The sequence below is a fragment of the Lutra lutra genome, chromosome X (genome assembly GCF_902655055.1).
Source record: "Lutra lutra chromosome X, mLutLut1.2, whole genome shotgun sequence".
NCBI classification, from domain to species: domain Eukaryota; kingdom Metazoa; phylum Chordata; class Mammalia; order Carnivora; family Mustelidae; genus Lutra; species Lutra lutra.
The window spans coordinates 8,460,813-8,481,396 of NC_062296.1; the positions used below are offsets into that span (position 1 = coordinate 8,460,813).

The 20,584-nt window shown below is 41.1% G+C and overlaps 1 pseudogene; it reads left to right on the plus strand.

Annotated features, from left to right (window-relative positions):
• Window positions 1–523: 523 nt before the first annotated feature.
• LOC125092211 (melanoma-associated antigen 10-like) lies at window positions 524–2,622 on the plus strand (annotated as a pseudogene).
• Window positions 2,623–20,584: the final 17,962 nt, after the last annotated feature.

Genomic DNA, 20,584 nt, shown 5'->3' on the forward strand with positions numbered 1-20,584 from the left:
CAGCCCCAGCGGGCCTGCTTCGACCCAGGGAGGCCCTAGGTGGGGTCCTTGGATTTAGTGTTTCCTGACTTCGACCTCTGGAGTCTGAAGAAGAGGCTTCAGCTGGGGTGACTGGACTTGGGTCAGCAAAGGGAGGGATCCCAGGTCCCAGGCCCTGTCAGGTGGAAATAGGATCCCTGCCAGGATCTCCAGGACTGACAACAGGGGACCCCTCTAGTTCTGAGTTGGGGTATCTCAGTCATTCGCTAGGTATCAAAGTGAGGGCTCTGAGGAAAAGCAGGGAAACTCCCATTACAGACAGAGGAGGCCCTGGGAAGACTGGGGCCATGGCTTGAGGGAAGAATTCTTGGGTCGACCGGAATATGGGTGGCCGAAGTCCTGTCAGGAGTAGTTGTGACTACACCTCCCCACTCCATCCGCCCTCTCCTGCTGCCAGGCCTGGGAGACCTGAGGCAAAAGTAGCTGGATGTGGCATCTTTTCACTCTTTGTCTCAGTCGTCTCAGGGAGGTCTGAGAAAAAGACATGGTGGCCGTGGGATACCGATATAAAGCTGAAAATCCCAAGGGAGGACTGCAGGTACCCCTGTTCCAGAACAGATGAGCCCAGCCCCTGCTGTCATACCTGGAAGACCCTGATTAGAGGTGGCCAGTGGTCGTGAGCTATCCCTTTCCCCATGGGGCTGCAGCTGGTAGTTCCTCTCAGAGAGGGAGGCCTTCAATCTGAGGGTGCAAAGTCAGGTCAGCTGAGGTAGAGGATGGAGTAGGCCCCATCGGGAGGAAATATTAATAACATAATGGGCCCTCCCACCACAGATAAAGGAGGCCCCTGCTATAAACCCTGGGAGACCCTGGGCAATTATACCTGATGTGGTGCCCCTCACTTCTTCCTCAGGAGAAAGTCAGAGGAGTTCAGCAGAGTGGTGGGGCCCAGACCCTGGCAGAAGAAAAATTAGGACTCTGAGCACCAAGAGAACTGTCTACCTCAGAACGGTGGGGACCTCAGAGTCTGGCCCCAACCCTCCTGTCAGCTCTGAGGACCCAGGACTGAGCCTGTAGTCACACCCTGAGCTGCCCCTTCAATTCTCCTTCTAGGAGCTCTAGAAACTGGAAGGTAAAAGCCTTGGTCTGAGGCCCATGTTGTCAGGTCAGCTTATCATTGAAGGCTGACACAGTGCCAGGAGTCAAGGTGAGGGGTATGCTCTGAATGTCTACCAAGGGCCCCAGGACCCACAGTGCCTGACCATCCATGGCCTACTCTCAGCCCTAGAAGCTTCAGGCTTCTAGACTGACCTCAGGCTTCTGACCTGACTTCAGGCTGTGCCAGCTGCTCCCTGAAAAGCTATCTCAATCCCTCTTTCAGTTCTTTGGAAATGAGCCAGCCAGGAGAATGGGAACCCTGTGAGGCCCATGAGCACCACTAAAAAGGAGACCTGGAAGCTGCCTTTACCTGAGCTGTCATGGATGAGTTTGTCAGCTGAGGCCACAGATGCTTTCCTTCTCTCTTGCCAACGTCTGGGGATCCCCACTGCCCACCCTCCTGCAAGCTACCCCCAGTATAAGTCATCATGCCTCTGGGCCGGAAGAGGGAGGGCTGCAAACTTAAGGAAGACCTTCAGGCCCCAAGACAGCCCTGGGGCCTGTGTGCAGGGTCTCAGGTCTCAGGAGGTAGAAGCCACAACCTCCTCCTCTCTCTCCTTTGATCCCGGGCCCCCCCAACGTGTTGCCTGCTGCTGGAAAACCAAGTATTCCCTATGGTTCTCAGAAAGCCAGCTCCTCCCCCACTGCCATCACAGCCACTCCATCGAGTCAATCTGATGAGAGTTCTAGAAGCCAAGAGAAGGGGCTCCACCAGCACCTAAATCCTTGCTCAGGGATGCACTTAACAAAAAGGTGGCCAAACAAAAAGGGTGGTTCCTGAGTGTCAAGTAGATAACAAAGGGGCCCATCACAGAGGCAGAAATGCTGAAGAGTATCACCAAAGAGCACAAGGGCCACTTCCCTGTGATCTTCAAGAAAGCCTATGAGTGCACGGAGGTTGTCTTTGGCATTGATGTGAAGGAAGTAGACCCCACCAGCCACTGCTATGCGATGCGATGCTGAGCAGTGAGCAGGGCCCGCCCAAGACCAGCCTCCTGGTGGTGCTCCTGGGGGTGATCCTCCTGGAGGGCCACCGTGCCCCCGAGGAGGAGGTGTGGGAAGCGCTGGGGGTCATGGGGGTGTATGCCGGCGAGGAGCACATCATCTATGGGGAGCGCCGGGAGCTCCTGACCAATGTCTGGGTGCAGGAAGGGTACCTGGAGTACCGGCAGGTGCCCGGCAGTGACCCTGCCCGCTACGAGTTCCTGTGGGGTCCCAGCGCCCACGTGGAAACCAGCAAGATGGAAGTCCAACAGTTTTCGGCCAAGGTCAATGGCACTGATCCCACTTCCTTCCCATGCTAGTATGAGGAAGTTCTGCAAGATGAGAAAGAGAACCCAGGCCAGAGTTTCTGCCACTGACGGTACTACTGCCATGGCCAGTGAAAGTTCCAGTGTCCCATCCAGCAGCTTCTCCTGCCCTAAGCGAAGTCTGAAGAAGATTCTTCACTCTTCGTTTGAAGACAACAGCCAAATGTCCAAGTAGCATAGAGCTGGGCCCTGCTGAGCAGGGAGCCCAACATGGGACTCGATCCCAGGACCATGAGATCATGACCTGAGCTGAAGGCAGATGCTTAACCTACTAAGCCACCCAGGCACCCCCTCTTTTTTTAAATAAGTTTTCATTTTTATGTAATCTCTACACCCAATGTGGGACTTAAACTCACAGCCCTGAGATTAAGAGTCACATTTCTACTGACTAAGCAGGCCAGGTGCCCCTCATACCATTTCTTGTAATAGAAAGTTTAATTAGCTTCAGAATCTAACTGTATGAATGATAGTGGTCACACATTCATAGTTGTTCATCAGGTTTAAGAATATGAGTTTTGATATTTTGCAAAACAAATCGGGAAACCTCCCATCTTTTTTGTGATCTGGAGCAAGATAACAAGGCATTAGAATAGAAATTTCCTTGTAAATGTGAACAATCCTAGAAAGAAAATTGAGGGGCTCAAAGAATAGAGGAAAAATCATAAAGGATGGCTACCTCTTGGATTCACTCCCCTTTTAGTCTGTCATGTAAAATTAAGTGATTCATACCAGGTTTGCTTGGCTTATTCAAGAATGCAGGAGAAAGTAAATCCTAAATGAACTCTTCCTCACTGGCTCGTTTATCCGCCAAACATGAATTGAATGCTTGCTCTTTCGAAGGCTCTGTGTAAGGGAGATCCTGGGATCAGCAGGACACACCCCCACCAATAGAATGATGGAGATTCGGAGCAGCAGTCCTATCGGGAAGATAAGATGTCCCCTAAGAGTTTCCGAACAAGGTCAAAAGGAGCGAGGCAGTAGGGCCGCAGTTGAGAGCACCCATGCGTAAGTACCCTGAGCCAACACCATCTGGGGCATCTGAGGAAAGTGTACTTCTGTGGGAGTGAATTTTAAGTTCTGCTGGGACCGAGCTCTCAAAAGGCATGACTTACAGTTCAGAGAAAGGTCTGGAACAGAAAACTGTCCTAGCAGTTAGTTTTCAATCAGGGATAAATCAGAGAGAAATAACTTCACCTAAGGCAGGTACGGAATGTGTTCTGAGTTCTTTAGAAAACCTGGTGTAGTTGAACGCCATGAACGAACCAGATGTTCCACAAGGATTTCTTGAGAAATCGGGTGATGCCAAAAAGCCACTAGGAAGGCATCTTTTCCCTGGTCTTTTTTTTTTTAAGATTTTTTTTTAAAGATTTTATTTATTTATTTATTTGACAGAGAGAGATCACAAGTAGGCAGAGAGGCAGGCAGAGAGAGAGGAAGGGAAGCAGGCTTCCTGCCGAGCAGCGAACCCGATGCGGGACTCGATCCCAGGACTCTGGGATCATGACCTGAGCCAAAGGCAGCGGCTTAACCCACTGAGCCACCCAGGCGCCCCTTTTTTTAAGATTTTATTTATTTATTTGACACAGAGAGAGAAAGCGAGAGCAGGAACATAATCAGGGGGAGTGGGAGAGGGAGAAGCAGCCTCACTGCTGAGCAGGGAGCCCGATGTGGGGCTCGATCCCAGGACCCTGAGATCATGACCTGTGCTGAAGGCAGATGCTTAATGACTGAGCGACCCAGGTGTCCTTTCCCTGGTGTATTCAAGCTAGACCTGCTCCATTAAAATGCCATTAGGCTCAGGTTACTGTAAGTGGATGTTAGCTCTCTCTAAGCAAGGACTAGTTTGGGGGGGGGGTGGAATGAATGGAAATAGTGTTTTGGAAGGAGGAGCAGCTGGAGGGGATGGAAGGAGCTGGTCTTTGACTTGAGTGAATTCAAGGAGATTTGATAACAAAACAAATTCCCAGAGGAGAGGATGGAAGGCCCTGGGGCAAAGTCATATTAGAAGCAATGGTCATTTGTCAGGAGCTGGGGGGAACAAGAGCTAAGCTGCCAGGTGTCAGAGCTGCTGACTGAAGCCACAAGCCAGACACACCAGAGCTAAGCCCGATCGTTTCCGGTGCTACTATAAGCAAGAGCAAAAACAGGAGAAAGCGCCATTCCTTCTATGTCGTTTTCTCCCAGTAACAGTGCCCCAGCCAAGAGTCAGGTGGGAGAGCATGGACATGGGGGTCACCTCACTGTTGAAGGAGCCAGAACAAATGCTCAGGGCAGTCGTATGCACCCTGAAGTCAGAGGAATGCAAGGGGGAGTGGCTAAGGCAGGTGGGAAAAGTGTCTTCAAGGTTTCCTCCTCCCTTCCCCCTTAAGGAGGGCTCAGTAGAGGCCCAGAAGATCTCTGCCCAAGGCCTCAGATAAAGACATTTGAGAATGAAAGCAGGGGGCCAGGAATGCACCTATGAGAAGGGCCGAGTCTGATGTGGGGAGGGTCGCTTCTCCCCATGAGGCCTGCCAGGTTATGCCTTTGAAATGGCCTGGGTCAGGCCTGAAAAATCATACATTAGGGTTTCTATCCAGGAGGCAGCCTCCTCACCATTTTATCAGGGTGTGGTATAGGCTGGTATGACTCACGCCACACACATTCCTGCAGTCCTAAAAGTAGGGGCTCGCCTAATTTACCTCGGAGATGATGAGCCTAAGGTTCATAGCACTTGATGATTTCCCCAGGTCCATGAGACAGAGCTGAGACTAGACCTGTAGTCTGAATTCATCTGGTGGCCGTGTGGTTCCCACTCCCAGCCTGAGGCATCTTCCACCTCTTAGTTCATTCATTTCTCTTCTCAGTTCTCTGGAATGTCTCTCGGGCCACAAAAAGAAGGTCTCTGTCCCAAGATACTGAAGACAGACCTAAGAAGGAAGGTGACAATGCAAATCAAGCAGGACGTCAACGTAGATTCCTCCTCTCCAAATCCCAGGGTCCCCCTCGAGAGCTGACTCTATTTCTGTCCGGTTCCAGCATGTTCCCACATGATGGTACTGTCCCTTGGTTTTCTGTACTGTGCCCTCCTGTCCAACTCTGGATCCTGATCAGGTCACTAGCTCCCTGCTAAATCATCCTCTGAAGGCTATGCTTTTCTCCCAGTGGAACAGCCTAGAATCGCCCATTCTTCCCCTGAAATAAAGCATTGCTGTTCCTTGCAGAACCCCCCCATGCCCCTGTCCCTCACCCTGGCACCTCTGTAATAGGAACAGCCCCTTCGAACTAGAAGTTCACTTTGGACATGGTGTTTCAATGCCTAGTCATTCCCCGCTGGCCTCCTGAACACACACTTTGAGTGTTTTCCAAGTGGGCTGGTGAGTAGAGTCCAACTTGACACATAACCTCCTGGTTTGGAGGCTATAACCCTGAAATTAGGGTTTTCTTTAAAACCACTCTCATAGTTGCAGTAGAATTTTAAATGGATGTCTTTTTGAAACTGGACAGGGAACAGATACCCAGATAAGTCCGCTTACCTAGATATTAAAAACATCTACTGAAGCTGAATCCCTAAAACGCGGGAATCCTCCTAGAAGTAAAAATTGGTTCCCTGGTAGACATGCTAACTCTCTAAAAAGGAAAAAAAAAATATATATCCTCCTACCACCTCTGTGTCTGTGGACCTTCCACACAGGAGAATCCTGGTTTTCAGTTTGGCTAAGGGCACCTGTGGAGAAGAGAGACTCACAAGTTAAGATTTTGACCATGCATCAAAAGGAAGGAGAAAATTCTCAGCCTACTGACATTACAGCGGTTAATGCGAAGGGCGGGGCTCAAAGAGCTAGTGAGTGAAGAAGGGTAAATGCTCCCTTCTGACCTTTACAGGAGCCTCTGGAAACCACAAGATCCTGTGTTGGAAAGGAAGTTGTTCTCATAACAAATTATAATGGTGGGTTTTTATTGAGTACCTACAAATGTGTCAGCCTATGGGAGAGACTACAAGTGTTCATCCACATCTTCCCTTTCTCTCCTTCCGGGACACAGGGTGAAACTACATTGCCAGTCCATATGTCATTAGGCAGAAGCCAGAGGGCTCCTTCCATGCTCTCTCTTCCACTCAGCAGCAAACATGGCGACCCTATGTTTCAAGAATGAAGCCAAAAGAGGGAAGGATCCTGGATCCCTGTGTCACCTGAGAGCAATGACCCCGCCAACTGCCATCAGAATTTATGTGAACAAAAGAAATTTTATTACTAGCATCAGCTAGCAGTTACATTAACTAATAACATAGAGCTAGTATTTCTGTGGTGAGGAGTATTTAAATATCTTAATTACAAAAGTAGTAGTCTTTTGTTTCTTTTTCTTTAGCTTGATGGAGGCATAATTGACATGTAAAATTATAAGATATTTCAAATGTACATATATCATGGTGATTCAATATACCTACACACTGTAAAAGGATTCTCTCCATCTAGTTAATTAACACGTCCATCGCCTCACATAGTAATTTTGTTTTGTTCTCTTGGTGAGGCCGTTGAGTTTATCGTCTCAGCAAATTTCAATTATATAACACAGTGTTTCTTATCAAACACAGTCACCATGTTTTCCATTAGATCCTCACTCAGACTTTGTTCATCTCTTATCTGAAAGTTTATACCCTTTTACCTGCCTTCCCTATTTCCACCCCCAGCCCAACCACCAGCAACCACTTCTCTACTCGTGTTTCTGTCAGCTTGACTTCTTTTGTTTTTTGTTTGTTTGTTTGTTTGTTTGTTTTTTAAAGATTCCACATATGGTCGCCTGGTGTCTCAGTTGGTTAAAGCCTCTGCCTTCGGCTCAGGTCATGATCCCAGGGTCCTGGGATGGAGTTCCGCATTGGGCTCCTTATTCGGTGGGGAGCCTGCTTCTCCTTCTTCCCTGCTTGTGATATCTCTCTCTCCATCTCTCTCAGATAAATAAATAAAATCTTTAAAAAAATAAAGATTTCACATATAAGTGATACCACATAGTATTTATCTTTCTCTGTCTGGCTTCCTTCACTCAGCCCAACACCTCTGAGGTCCATCCATGTTGTCACAAATGGCAGAATTTCATTCTCTCTCATAGTTGAGGAAAACTCCATTACACACATGTGCCACAACTTCTTTATGTATTCACTCTCTGGGCTATTGTGAATAATACTGCAAAGAACATGGCAGTATAACTAGCTTTTCCAGCTGTTTTCATTCCCTTTGCATATATACCCAGAAATGGGATCACTGGGTCCTATGGTAGTTCTATTTTTACTCTCTGAGAAAACTCCCTAGGGAGTCCATAGTGGCTGCGCCAATTCCAACAGTGAACTAGGATTCCTTTTCCTCCACGTCCTCCTCATGGCTTATTATCTCTTTTCTTTTTGATCAAAGCAAAACAGCAGGTGTGAGGCGATATCTCATTGTGGTTTGGATTTGCATTTTCCTGATGTCCAGCACTTTCTAATGTACCTATTGGCTATTTGGATGTCTTCTTTGGAAAAAGTGTCTATTCAGTTCCTCTGCCCATTTTAAAATCAGATTGTGTTTTGTTAGTGAGTTGTGTAAGCTTTTCATATATTTTGGATACTAAGCCCTCATGAAATATATGATTTGAGAATATTTTTGCCCATTCTGTAAATTGACTTCATTTTGTTGATAGTTTCCTTTGCAGTGCAGAAGCTTTCTAATGTAATGTAGTCACACTTGTTTATTTTTGTTATTGTCTTTACTTCTGGTTTTGAAAAGAAAAAAAAAATCCAAAAATCCACCCAACCACAAATGGGAAGCTCACTGTTGAGACCACAACTTTCCTATGAGCTATTAATTTATTTGCTAATGGCAGATTTAAACAGTCATAGAGCCCTATGCCTGTTATAGCTCTTGTGAAAATATGTACAAAATGAAAAACTATGGTTACTTACAAATGTCTACAGCACAAGATCATTCCAGACCTTTAGCCCTTCTCGCTTCTGCTCATGGGGAGAGTGGAGAGAACACAGGTTTTGGAGTCAAGACACAGCTGGATTTGTAACCCGTCTTTCCAAATTACTGACCTTGGCTGAGGAAAATTATTTATACTTCCCAATGTAGCAGAGTAGACTGGTTAAGAAAAAAATTTTCGGATGCTTCTACTCAAAAGCTAGATAACCCGAGGTAGAGTGTATGATTCTCTGTATCTCGGATGCCTTAAAAAAAGAATGGGGATATAAATAGTGCTAATCTCCTGGGATTGCTGACAGGATTAATGCATCTATGTAAAGGTTTAGAATAATACTTCACAAATGATAAGCACCATATAAGAATTTGCTGTAACTCATGAAAAAATGTTCATCATCATTGGCCATCAGTGAAATCCAAATCAAAACCACAATGAGATACCACTGTACACCAGTTAGAATGGCCAAAATCAACAACACAGTAAACAACAAGTGTTGGAGAAGATGTGGAGAAAGGGGAACCCTCTTACACTGTTGGTGGGAACACAAGTTGGTGCAGCCACTTTGGAAAACTGTGTGGAGATTCCTTAAGAAATTAAAAATAGAGCTACCCTATGACCCTGCCATTGCACTACTGGGTATTTACCCCAAAGATACAGATGTAGTGAAAAGAAGGGCCATCTGTACCCCAATGTTCATAGCAGCAATGGCCACAGTCGCCAAACTGTGGAAAAGACCAAGATACCCTTCTACAGACGAATGGATAAGGAAGATATAGTCCATATATATATAATGGAATATTACGCCTCCATCAGAAAGGATGAATACCTGCCATTTGCATCGACATGGATGGAACTAGTGGGGATTATGCTGAGTGAAGTAATTCAATCAGAGGAAGACAATTATCATATAGTTTCACTCATATGAGGAACATAAGGAATAGTGTGGAGGACCACAGGGGAAGCGAGGGAAAACTGAATGGGAAGAAATCAGAGAGCGAGACAAACCATGAGAGACTCTGGACTCTGGGAAACAAACTTAGGGTTATAGAAGGGAGGGGATGGGAGATGGGGTAACTGGGTGATGGGCATTAAGGAGGGCGTGCATTGTGATGAGCACTGGGTGTCATATGCAACTAATGAATCGTTGAACACTACATCAAAAACTAATGATGTACTGCATGTTGACTATTTGAACATAAAAAAGAACTTATTATTATAAAATAGATAAATTAATAATATCAATTACATTGTTGGATTATGGGAAGCCTTAAATGAGATGATGTACATAAAGTATATCAAGCAATCACAGAAAACCTCATAGAATAGATATTTGGTTTTCCTCACTTTCCTGAACTTAGCCCAGAGCCCCAACACACTGTCTCACAAATACAAACATGAGTCTATCAACACACAGTGCAGATCATTCTCAATCCACAATGTTTCAAAAGACACCAACCTCATTAATCAACATCTTTTCTGAGCTGGCTATTTTATTTCTTACATGTCTTCATTTGAGGCTCCTTGAAAGCAGAGCAGCCATGAGAATTACAAGTTCAATTTCTTTACTAGTTATAAGGCTATTCAGACTATCTACTTTATATTAAATAGGTTGTGGTAATTTGCATTTTTGGAGGAATTGGTTGATTTCATCTAAGTGGTGAAATTTATGAGTGTAGACTTGTTCATACCCAACAGAATATTCATTAAGGTTAATATGAAAGAATATTTATAAGAAACACCAAGAAATTGTTTAAAAAAAATAATAGCAAGGGAATTAACCTTTACAGGAATTATAATGCACCATAAAGCAATTTTAATCAAGATTGTGACATTGGCGTAGGAATTAACAGATAACTTAGTGAAACCGAGTTGCAAGCTCAGGAAGAATTTTGAATATACATGGGAAATATATTTTGAAAGTGCTTTAGTTTAAACCTCAACTCTTCTACTTCTTAAGGCTATAACCGTGAAAAAAAGTGTTAAGTTTTATCTCCTTGAATCATTTGCCACATTATCACCAAGTAATGTTTCTCTTTATCTGTGATGGTGTTTCTCGTCCTGATTTCTACTTTGATATCAACAGAACTACTCCAAGTTTCATTTCGTTAGTATATGCACTATATAACTTTCTTCATCTTTTTTTACTTGTAGGTAATCTACTTATTTATACATAAAGTGGGGTTCGCAAACACAGCATCTAGTTCTATCTTGCTTTTTTATTCAATGTAACAATCTCTGAATTCCTAGTGATGTGTCTAGACTACTCACATTTAAAACTGCTACCGAGGGGCGCCTGGGTGGCTCAGTGGGTTAAGCCGCTGCCTTCGGCTCAGGTCATGATCTCAGGGTCCTGGGATCGAGCCCCGCATCGGGCTCTCTGCTCAGCAGGGAGCCTGCTTCCTCCTCTCTCTCTGCCTGCCTCTCTGCCTGCTTATGATCTCTGTCTGTCAAATAAATAAATAAATAAAATCTTAAAAAAAAATAAAATAAAATAAAATAAAACTGCTACCGATTTGGTTGGGTTAAAATCTGTATCTCACTGCTTTCTACTTCTTCTCTCTTTGTTTCTCCACCTTTCTGCCTTCACCTGGATTAGTTAAGCATTTTAATTCGATTTTACCTTTTCTATTTGCTCACTGTGTATACCTTTTAAAGAAACTTGTTACTTGTTGCCCTAAGGTTTATAGTTATACATTTTAAAGATTTAGTTATTTATTTGAGAGAGAGAGACAGAGATTGAGAGCACAAGTGGAGGGGCAGAGGGAGAGGGAGAAAGAATCCGACGTGGATTCAGAGCAGAGTGTGGAGCCCGACCTGGGGCTCAATCTCACCACCCTGAGATCAGGACCTGAGCCAAAACCAAGACTCGGAGGCTTAACTGACTGAGCTGTCCAGGTGTCCCTACAGTATATGTTTAATAAATATTGGTCTGCCTTCAAATAAAAGTGTACTACCCTCATCCAATGTTCCCTGGAAATTGAGGATTTCTGGAAGGATTCTGCTTTTTCATCCTTTATTTTTCCTCCTAGAGTGAGAATATAATGCCTGGAGATAGAATGGGCATCTTATGGTCACAAGTAACAAAAGCTCTAAATGAAGTTGTTATGAATGGGAAGATATCTAAGAATAATTTTTGATGACCTCTTTGAGCATTTATACCAACCTTTTTTTGCCTACCCCTATCCTTTGATTGTTTGAGTGAGAAAAAAATCCTACTTATTAAGCAAGTATTTTTCAGGTTATCTCTCACTTATAGCAGAATGCAAACAACTGTCATACACAGGTACTACTTTTAGTACCCCTTTAAAAATGAGGAACTGATCACAAAAAGCTTGTGAAGAATTCTCAAGTGTACATGGAATGTTTACCAAATGAGACCATATTCTGAATCACAAAATAAACCTTAATGTGTTTAAAAAGTAGAAAACATATGAATTATGTTCTTGGCCCACAAAGGAACTAAACTAGAAATTAGTAACAAAAACATACCTAGAAAATCCTCAGATACATTAAAATTAAATACCATACACTGAAATCTTAAAGTAAAAGAAATTATTGAAATGAATTAAAATTATAATATGAAAAATCAAAATTTATGGAATGCATCCAAGCAAACTCTTTTTAAAAAATTTTATTTATTTATTTGACAGAGAGAGAGAGAGATCACAAGTAGACAGAGAGGCAGACAGAGAGAGAGAGGGGGAGGCAGGCTCCCCGCGGAGCAGAGAGCCCAATGTGGGGCTGGATCCCAGGACCCTGAGATCATGACCTGAGCCAAAGGCAGAGGGTTAACCCACTGAGCCACCCAGGCACTCCTCATCTAAGCAAAACTTACAAAGAATTTTATAATAGTAAATGTGGGGCACCAGGGTGGTTCAATTAGTTAAACATCTGCCTTTGGTTCAGTTCATGAGCCTGCTTCTCCTTATCCCTCTGCCTCTCCCTCTACTTTGTGTTCTCCTGCTCTTGCTCTCTCTTAAATAAATAAGTAAATAAGTAAATAAATAAATAACATCTTTATATAATACTAAATGCTTATTTTTAATGGCATCTATTATATTTAGATATCACATTAAAAGAAGTACATTTTATTTTATTTTTTTAAGATTTTTTTTTTTTACTTATTCATCTGACAGAGAGAGCCCAGGGAGTGGGAAAGGCAGAGGGAGAGGGAGAAGCAGACTCTCCGCTGAGCAGGGAACCCAATGCAGGGCTCGATCCCAGGACCTGGAGACCATGACCTGAGCTGAAGGCAGATGCCCAGCCATGTGAGGCATTTAGGTACCCCTAAAGGAAGAAAATTTTAAAGCCATAAACTAATTTTTAACTTTAAGAAATTATGGGGAAAGAGCAAATTAAATATAAAACAAGCGGAGGGAGGAAATAACACAGATTTGAGCAGGAAAACTAAATTGATAAAAGAAAACAATAGAGGGGTGCCCGGGTGGCTCAGTCATGAGGCATCTGCCTTTGGCTCAGGTCATGATCCCAGGGTCCTGGGACCCAGCCCCGCATGGGGCTCCCTGCTCACGGGGAGCCTGCTTCTCCCTCTCCCATACCCTCACTTGTTTTCCCTCTCTTGCTGTCTTTCTCTGTCAAATAAATAAATAAAATCTTTAAAAAAAGAAAATAATAAAAAAAGTCAAATCAAAAGTTGGTTCTTTGAGAAGATCAACAAAATTGGTAAACTTCTAGCCATTCTGACCAAGGGGGGAAAAAACCACACAAATTGCCACCATCAACAATGGAAGAGAAGGTATCACCGCTGCCCAGAGAGAAATTAAATAAATAAGGGAATGTTATTTATAATGTTGTAACTTATAATTATTATTATTACTAACTAATAAATTAATAATAAATTAAATAAATAATTAATAATTAATAATGTTATTTATAATATAATAATTTATGTAAAATGTATGATGAATTCCTTTACAGCTACTAATTACCAAAACTCACTCTAAATGAAATAGGTAATCTAAACAATCCCACGTCTTTACTAAAGAAATTGAGTTTGTAGTTGAAAACCTTGTCAAAACAGAAATCTCCAAAACTAGATGGTTTCACTGGCAAATTCCACCAAACATTTAAAGAAATACCAATTGTACATGGTATCATCCAGAAAGTAGAAAACACCTCTTTTCCCATATTATGATTCCAGCATTTTCCCAATAGTAAAAACAGACATTGACATTACAGACCAATATTTGTATAGACCAGTAACTCTCATGAACATACATGCAAAACCCTCAACAGAATATTCACAATCTACTTATACATAATAAAGATAAAACATCAAAAACAAGTTGGGTTTCATTCCAAAAATGAAAGACTGGTTTGACATTTGAAAATCTAGCAATATATTTTAACATGGGGACAGACTATATAGAGGGAAAAAACCATATGATCACATCAATAGGTTCAGAAAAAACATTCAACAAATTTCAAAAGCAAATTCTAATAAAATGTCGGAAGAAACGTGGAGTTGAAGACAACGTACACAGTCGAATGACAGTCATATGTAAAAATCCTCCAGCTCACAACATTCCTAATGGTGAGAGTATGAATGCTTTTCCCCTAAGTTCAAAAACAAGGCAAAGATGTCTTCCCTTGAACATCATGCTTTAAATTCTAAGCTATTTTATAAGTCAAAAAATATCTGGAGTAGAATTCCAACTCTCTTTGGGCACCTGGGTGGCTCAGTCAAACGTCTGCCTTCAGTTCAGGTAATGATCTTGGGATCCTGGAATCTAGCCCGCATTGCATCGGGTTCCCTGATCAATGGGGAGTCTGCTTCTCCCTCTCCCTCAGCACCCCTTCCCCCAGCTTGTGCTCTCTCTCTTTCTCTCTGTCAAGTGAATAAATACAATCTTAAAAAAAAAAGGAATTCAAACTGTTTCTATAGCAGAAAACATTATTGCCTATACAGAACACAAGGTCAAATATAAAATAAAGCATGTTCTTTTAACAGCAATGAACAACCAGAGTTTGAAACTAAAAATGCAATACCACTGACACCAGACAAAGATAAAAATTATTAGATATGAATTTTACAAAATATGTGCCAGATCATTGTGCTGCACGCTACAAGACAGACCGATGAGATGAAAGTAAGACTTAGGTAAGTGGGGAGATATACCTTAATCATGGATTGGAATGATGTACAAATAAAGGCCCAGAAACTGGAATATCCAAGACAATTCTGAAAAAGAACAATGTTCAAATACTCCAACTATTCAATCGCAAGACATTATAGAGCTACAGTGAGCACTATACTGTTGGCCCTGGGAGCGACACTTTTATCACTTGTCTAATGTAACAACAGACTCAAAAAGAGAGACACACAAACACAGATCAGTGATTTTTAGTAACGGTGCAAAGGCAATTCAAATGGTGGTGGAACAATAGAACTTTGCCAAATCCTGCACAACTTATACTAAAAATAACGAAAAATTTGTGTGACAGGTGTGCCAAAGAGCTTTTAGACAAAACACAGAACAGCATAGCCCTTCAAATAATAAACTGATAAATTGGACTTAATGAGAATTTAAAACTTTTGCTCTGTAAAAGACAGTGCTAATGGAATGAAAAGACAAACTGCAGACTAGGAGACATTTTTCAATTTATTTATGTGATTATATATTCTCTATACAAAGAGTTGAGTTAAAACTCAGTAACAACACAAATAATAAATGGGCCAGAGTTCTGAACAGACATTTCAGCAAAGAATATATAGAGATTGCAAATGAGCATTGGAAAAGCTAGTCAACATCATTATTCATTCGAGAAATGAAAGTTAAAATCACAGTAAGATATCACTACACATTTATTAAAAGACACAACAAGGAAAAAAGTACTGGTGAGGATGTGGGGTATTTATAACTTAACACACAGTTGGTGGGAATGCAAAATTTGGCCCTTTCTTACAAGGTGAAATTTGCCATACAACCCAGCAATCGCATTCCTAGGCATTTACCCAAGTGAGTCGACAACTTATGTTCACACAAAAACCTGCACATGAATGTTTATAGTTTTATTCTTAATCGCCAAAATCTGAAAACAAACCAGTTGTCTCTCCCCAAGTTAATATAAACCAAACTACAGTACATTCACAACAAACAATACTCAGAAATAAAGGAGAAGGAACCATTGATTAATCTATACAATAACATGGATGGTTTTCAAATGTATCTCTCTAATTGAAAGAAGCCTGCCAGAAACGCTACATATTGTGTTTTTCCATTTATATGACATTCTGGGAAAGGCAAATGTATGGGAATGGAGAACAGGACCGATGGCTTCCAGGCATTGGGGAAAGGAGGTAGGTTACAATGGGTCAGCGCAAGCTAACTTTCATGGTGTTGGACTCCTGTGTGGTTCTGTGGAAGTTGATACATGACTCTGCATTTGTCAAAACCCTTAGAACTATACACTACAAAGATTTAATATTAGTAAAGAAAATTTTTAAAGATCAAACAGGATGTCACAGAAAAGATGAAATGCAGACTTGACAAATGAATGTAATGGTAAAATGTAGGTCATAACCATACTGAGGAGCTGTGGAAGAAGGAAGCTGAAGTAAGCAACTTTTGAAAATGTTGTTTTGGGTGCTGAATGGGTCAGTTGGTTAAGCGTCTGCCTTAGGCTCAGGTCATGATCCCAGAGTCCTGGGACTGAGCCCCGCACTGGGCTTCCTGCTCAGAAGGGAGTCTGCTTCTCCCTCTCCCTCTGCCCCTCCTCCAGCTTGTGCTTGCACACTCTCTTTCTCTCAAAAATAAATAAGTAAAATCTTTTAAAAAAAAGAAAATGATGGGTTTTTTTATTATGTTTAGTTAGCCAGCATATAAGTTTCTGAAAATGTTCTGTTTAGATACTGTAAGGTTAAAGACAAGGAGACTTGTACACAAGTCTTGCACTCTAATTGTTAAATTTGGTTTTCATAAGACTAAGGGTTAGCAAATCTGAAATCACTATACATGTATCCTAGGTTGTGAAAAATAATTAACATACATTGCAGTAATGACAGCCAAGTTTTTCATTGTCAAAGAAAGAAGTTACAATTAAGCAAAAGGGAATTTTCTAATGAACCTTCTGGTAGTGGATTATAGTTGGAAATATCTTAAGAACTCATGTTTATTTTAGTATGTTTATACTCACATAAGTAAACAAGTACAAAGATAATTATACTTATATAAATATACATTCTGTATACTTAGTTCACATACATTTAATTCATAGCTCTGTCTAGAGGGCCTAGAACCAATGACAATCCAGTAAGAGCACATACATAACTCCTGGATTTCCATCTTTAAATACTATTTGCTAGTAAAAGAGCCAGGGTGCCTTGGGTGTTGGTTAATTCTAGGCCTCAGTGGTGCACCGAGACCATCTTGTGATGCCAGAAGGCATACAAGTGCAAAAGCGGAGAGAGGAGTGGATAGAAGGAATGTCAAAAGGACATAGGCACTAACCCAAAAGAGATCCAAGTGGCCACAGATAGAGCAATATGAAAAGTAAAAGAAATAATGGCAGTTTTGGATTAAAACCCAAAGAATACAACTAATACCTGTGAGCTCAAACCAATGTAAATAAATGATGGGAATCCTAAACGAATGGTAGTGGGAATGTGAGAAATAGATAACTGCCATTAGAACATCAGTGATGGGGCACCTGGGTGGCTCAGTTGGTTAAGCTACTGACTCTAGCTTTCGGCTCAAGTCATAATCTCAGGGTTGTGGGATCGAGCCCCACATTGGGCTCCCTGCTCAGCACAAAGTCAGCTTGTCCCTCTCCCTCTGCTCCTCCCCCTATTTGTGCTCTATCTCTCAAATAAATAAATAAATAAAATCTTAAAAATATAAAAGAACATCAGGGGTAATTGTGGCAGGCAAGAGCCACTGTGAAAAGTAATAAGTGGTCCATAGACACTATGGAGTATTCTGCCTCCATCCGAAAGGATGAATACCCAACTTTTGTAGCAACATGGACGGGACTGGAAGAGATTATGCTGAGTGAAATAAGTCAAGCAGAGAGAGTCAATTATCATATGGTTTCACGTATTTGTGGAGCATAACAAATAGCATGGAGGACATGGGGAGTTAGGAGAAGGGAGTTGGGGGAAATTGGAAGGGGAGGTGAACCATGAGAGACTATGGACTCTGAAAAACAATCTGAAGGGTTTGAAGAGGTGGGGGGGTGGGAGGTTGGGGGAACCAGATGGTGGGTATTAGAGAGGGCACGGATTGCATGGAGCACTGGGTGTGGTACAAAAACAATGAATACTGTTATGCTGAAAATAAATTTTTAAAAAAGGATTAAAAAAAAGAATTAAAAAGTTGAAAACAAAAAAAAAAGAAAAGTAATAATAGTTGGCAAAAGTTTAGGAGAAACAGGATACTTGCATAGACTCAAAGTCTCTCCCCCAAAGTTACTGACTTCGGTGGTTTTAACATATATTCCCCAAACTTTCATCGTGCCTTGGGAAGTGTAGCTCAATTTTTCTTTTCCTCTTTTTTTTTAAAAAAATATTTTATTTATTTATTTCAGAGAAAGGGATGAGGTGGAGAGGGAGAAGCAGGCTCCATGCTGAGTGTGGAGCCCAGTGCGTGGCTGATCTCAGGACCCTGAGATCACGACCTGAGCTGAAATCAAGAGTCCAATGTTTAACTGACTGAGCCTCCCAGGTGCCCTGTAGCTTAATTTTTCACACACTTAAGCAGGGACTGGACTTAATGATAAGCTTCTTAGGTGTAGTACATGGAAAGGAAAAAAATAACTTTTAGAGTACAGAAATGTGGCAGACACCAACTTCACCTAAGCGATTGAAGTTTACATCTCCATAATGGGAGTTATTCATATCGTGAATGTCCTTACATGCTGCAAGGTAAAGGGCCCAGAATTTATGTGGTATTCATTCCCAAGTCAAATCAAGAAGAAAGTATAATAGGAAAAAACAAATCAGGGGCATTCAACAAACCCTTGACCAGAATTTCAAGGTTATGGAAAGTAAAGAAAGACTGGGAAGTTTCCGACTGGAGACTAGATAGGAGACTGGGGTCATGGCAACTAAATGAAATGTGGGACCCTGGACTGGATTCTGAAATCAAAAATAGAGATTAGTAGAAAATCTGGTGAAATCTGAATAAAGTCAACAGTTTAGTAAATAGTATTGTATCAACATGAATTTCTCAGTTTTGATAATTTTATGATGCTTATTATGTAAGACGTTAACACCAGGGGAATATCACTAAGTGGTATCCAGGAACTCTGCACAAAAAGCTTTGGAATTCTTTTAAGTTTAAAATTGTATGACACTGGGGTGCCTGGGTGGCTTAGTGGGTTAAAGCCTCTGCCTTTGGCTTGGGTCATGATCTTAAAGCCTCTGCCTTCAGTTTGGGTCATGATCTCAGGGTCCTCGGTTCGAGCCCCACATCGGGCTCTCTGCTCAGCAGGGAGCCTGCTTCCCTTCCCCTCTCTCTGCCTGCCTCTCTGCCTACTTGTGATATCTCTCTCTGTGTGACTCTCTCTCTCTGTGACACAGTCAACTCTGTGACTTAAGAAAATGAAATTTATGATTTAAGAAAATGAAATTTATGATTTGCATACATTTAATTCATAGCTCTGATTTAAGAAAACGAAATTTATGAAGTTATAAACAGACACTTGCTCACAATGTTAATAGGTACCATGAGCATGCTTTAAAACACACACACAAAGGTTTTGATTTTCTTTACAACATTCTACAGATGTCAGATTTAGACACATTTCAGTTGCTCAACCAAACTGTACTTAAGGCCATTATTTTGTTTTATTCTAGGTCTGTTTACAATATTTTAATCGTCCTTTAGCATAACTACTGATACAAGTAATCAAATGGAAATGCATAACTATAGCTTTCACGCTGTAAATAACATAGTTTGGTACATCAGATTTATCTCTTAAAATTAATCTTTATTCCTTTTGATTGGAGATGTGACAAATCTCATTTATATTCGATATATGCACAAATTCAGCTATTTGGAAGGTAGTAGAAGTCACTGGGCATTGTCTTTGGAACATATATAAATATTAAATACTCTTATAAAAGTTCTGATGATATTGAATTAAAGAAGGTGTGTCAGAACTCTGAGAGTGTTAGCCTTACAACTGAGAGTGGTATTCCAAGCCCAAGTATATAGAATTATGTTTATTCATAATATACAATTATATGACATACAATTACATATACACACACATAGATATAATTATATTTATGTATCTCTATATAAAGTTATAGTTGAAGTATAGAAATGCTAGTGTTGAGAAAACAAATTCTAAGATAATGGTTACTAATAACAGTGAATTCATTTCAGATTTTCTCCTTAAATGGCTACTTGTGCTTTGCTTTGGTCTTTGTTAATATTTATTAATGTAAACACTTAATTTGGTAGTCAATGATATTTGAAGATGCAAAAATTTTATATACTATCATTTTTTATAATGATCCTATCTGTATACATGCTTTTACTACCAAGGAAATATAGCAGGGGAAAGTGGTTTCATGATAAATGGTTTGTCTTTGGAACTAAGATATAAGTATTAATTCTAGATGCTGATGGAACATTTGACTTTAAGTGGCAGTTTGTCAAACAATGTAAGATGCATAAGTTCTAAGGCATTAGAAAAACATAAAACAAAGAATTTCATCAAGTCAACAAGAGTCTGTTTTTAGGAAGCAAAAACATGAAAACATGGAAACTTGCTTGAAATATATAAAATAAGATAGAAGAGTTAAAATAAAACATTCCAGAAATTGTAACAAATGTTAATACATTAAATTCCCCTATTAAAATTCAGAGAAATTGAAATAGAAGAAAACAAAGCAAAACATACAAAAATAACACAACCATAATCTGTTCACAAGGGTTACTCTTAAAGTGTAATGATACAAAGAACTTAACAGTAGATGGGAACAGATTTATTAATGAAGTGCTAAAAGAATCAAAGCAGAGGGGTTATCAGACATATCAAGCAAAATAGGATTCAAGGTTAAAAAAACACTGGAAAGGATAAGCAATAGTATCTTTTTTTAAAAAGTAATCTTTATACCCAACACGGGGTTTGAAATCATGACCCCAAGATCAAAAGTCAGATACTCTACTGACTGAGCCAGCCAGGCACCCTAGTATTGATATCTTTTTTGATAAACAGTATATTAAGATGCAATCATA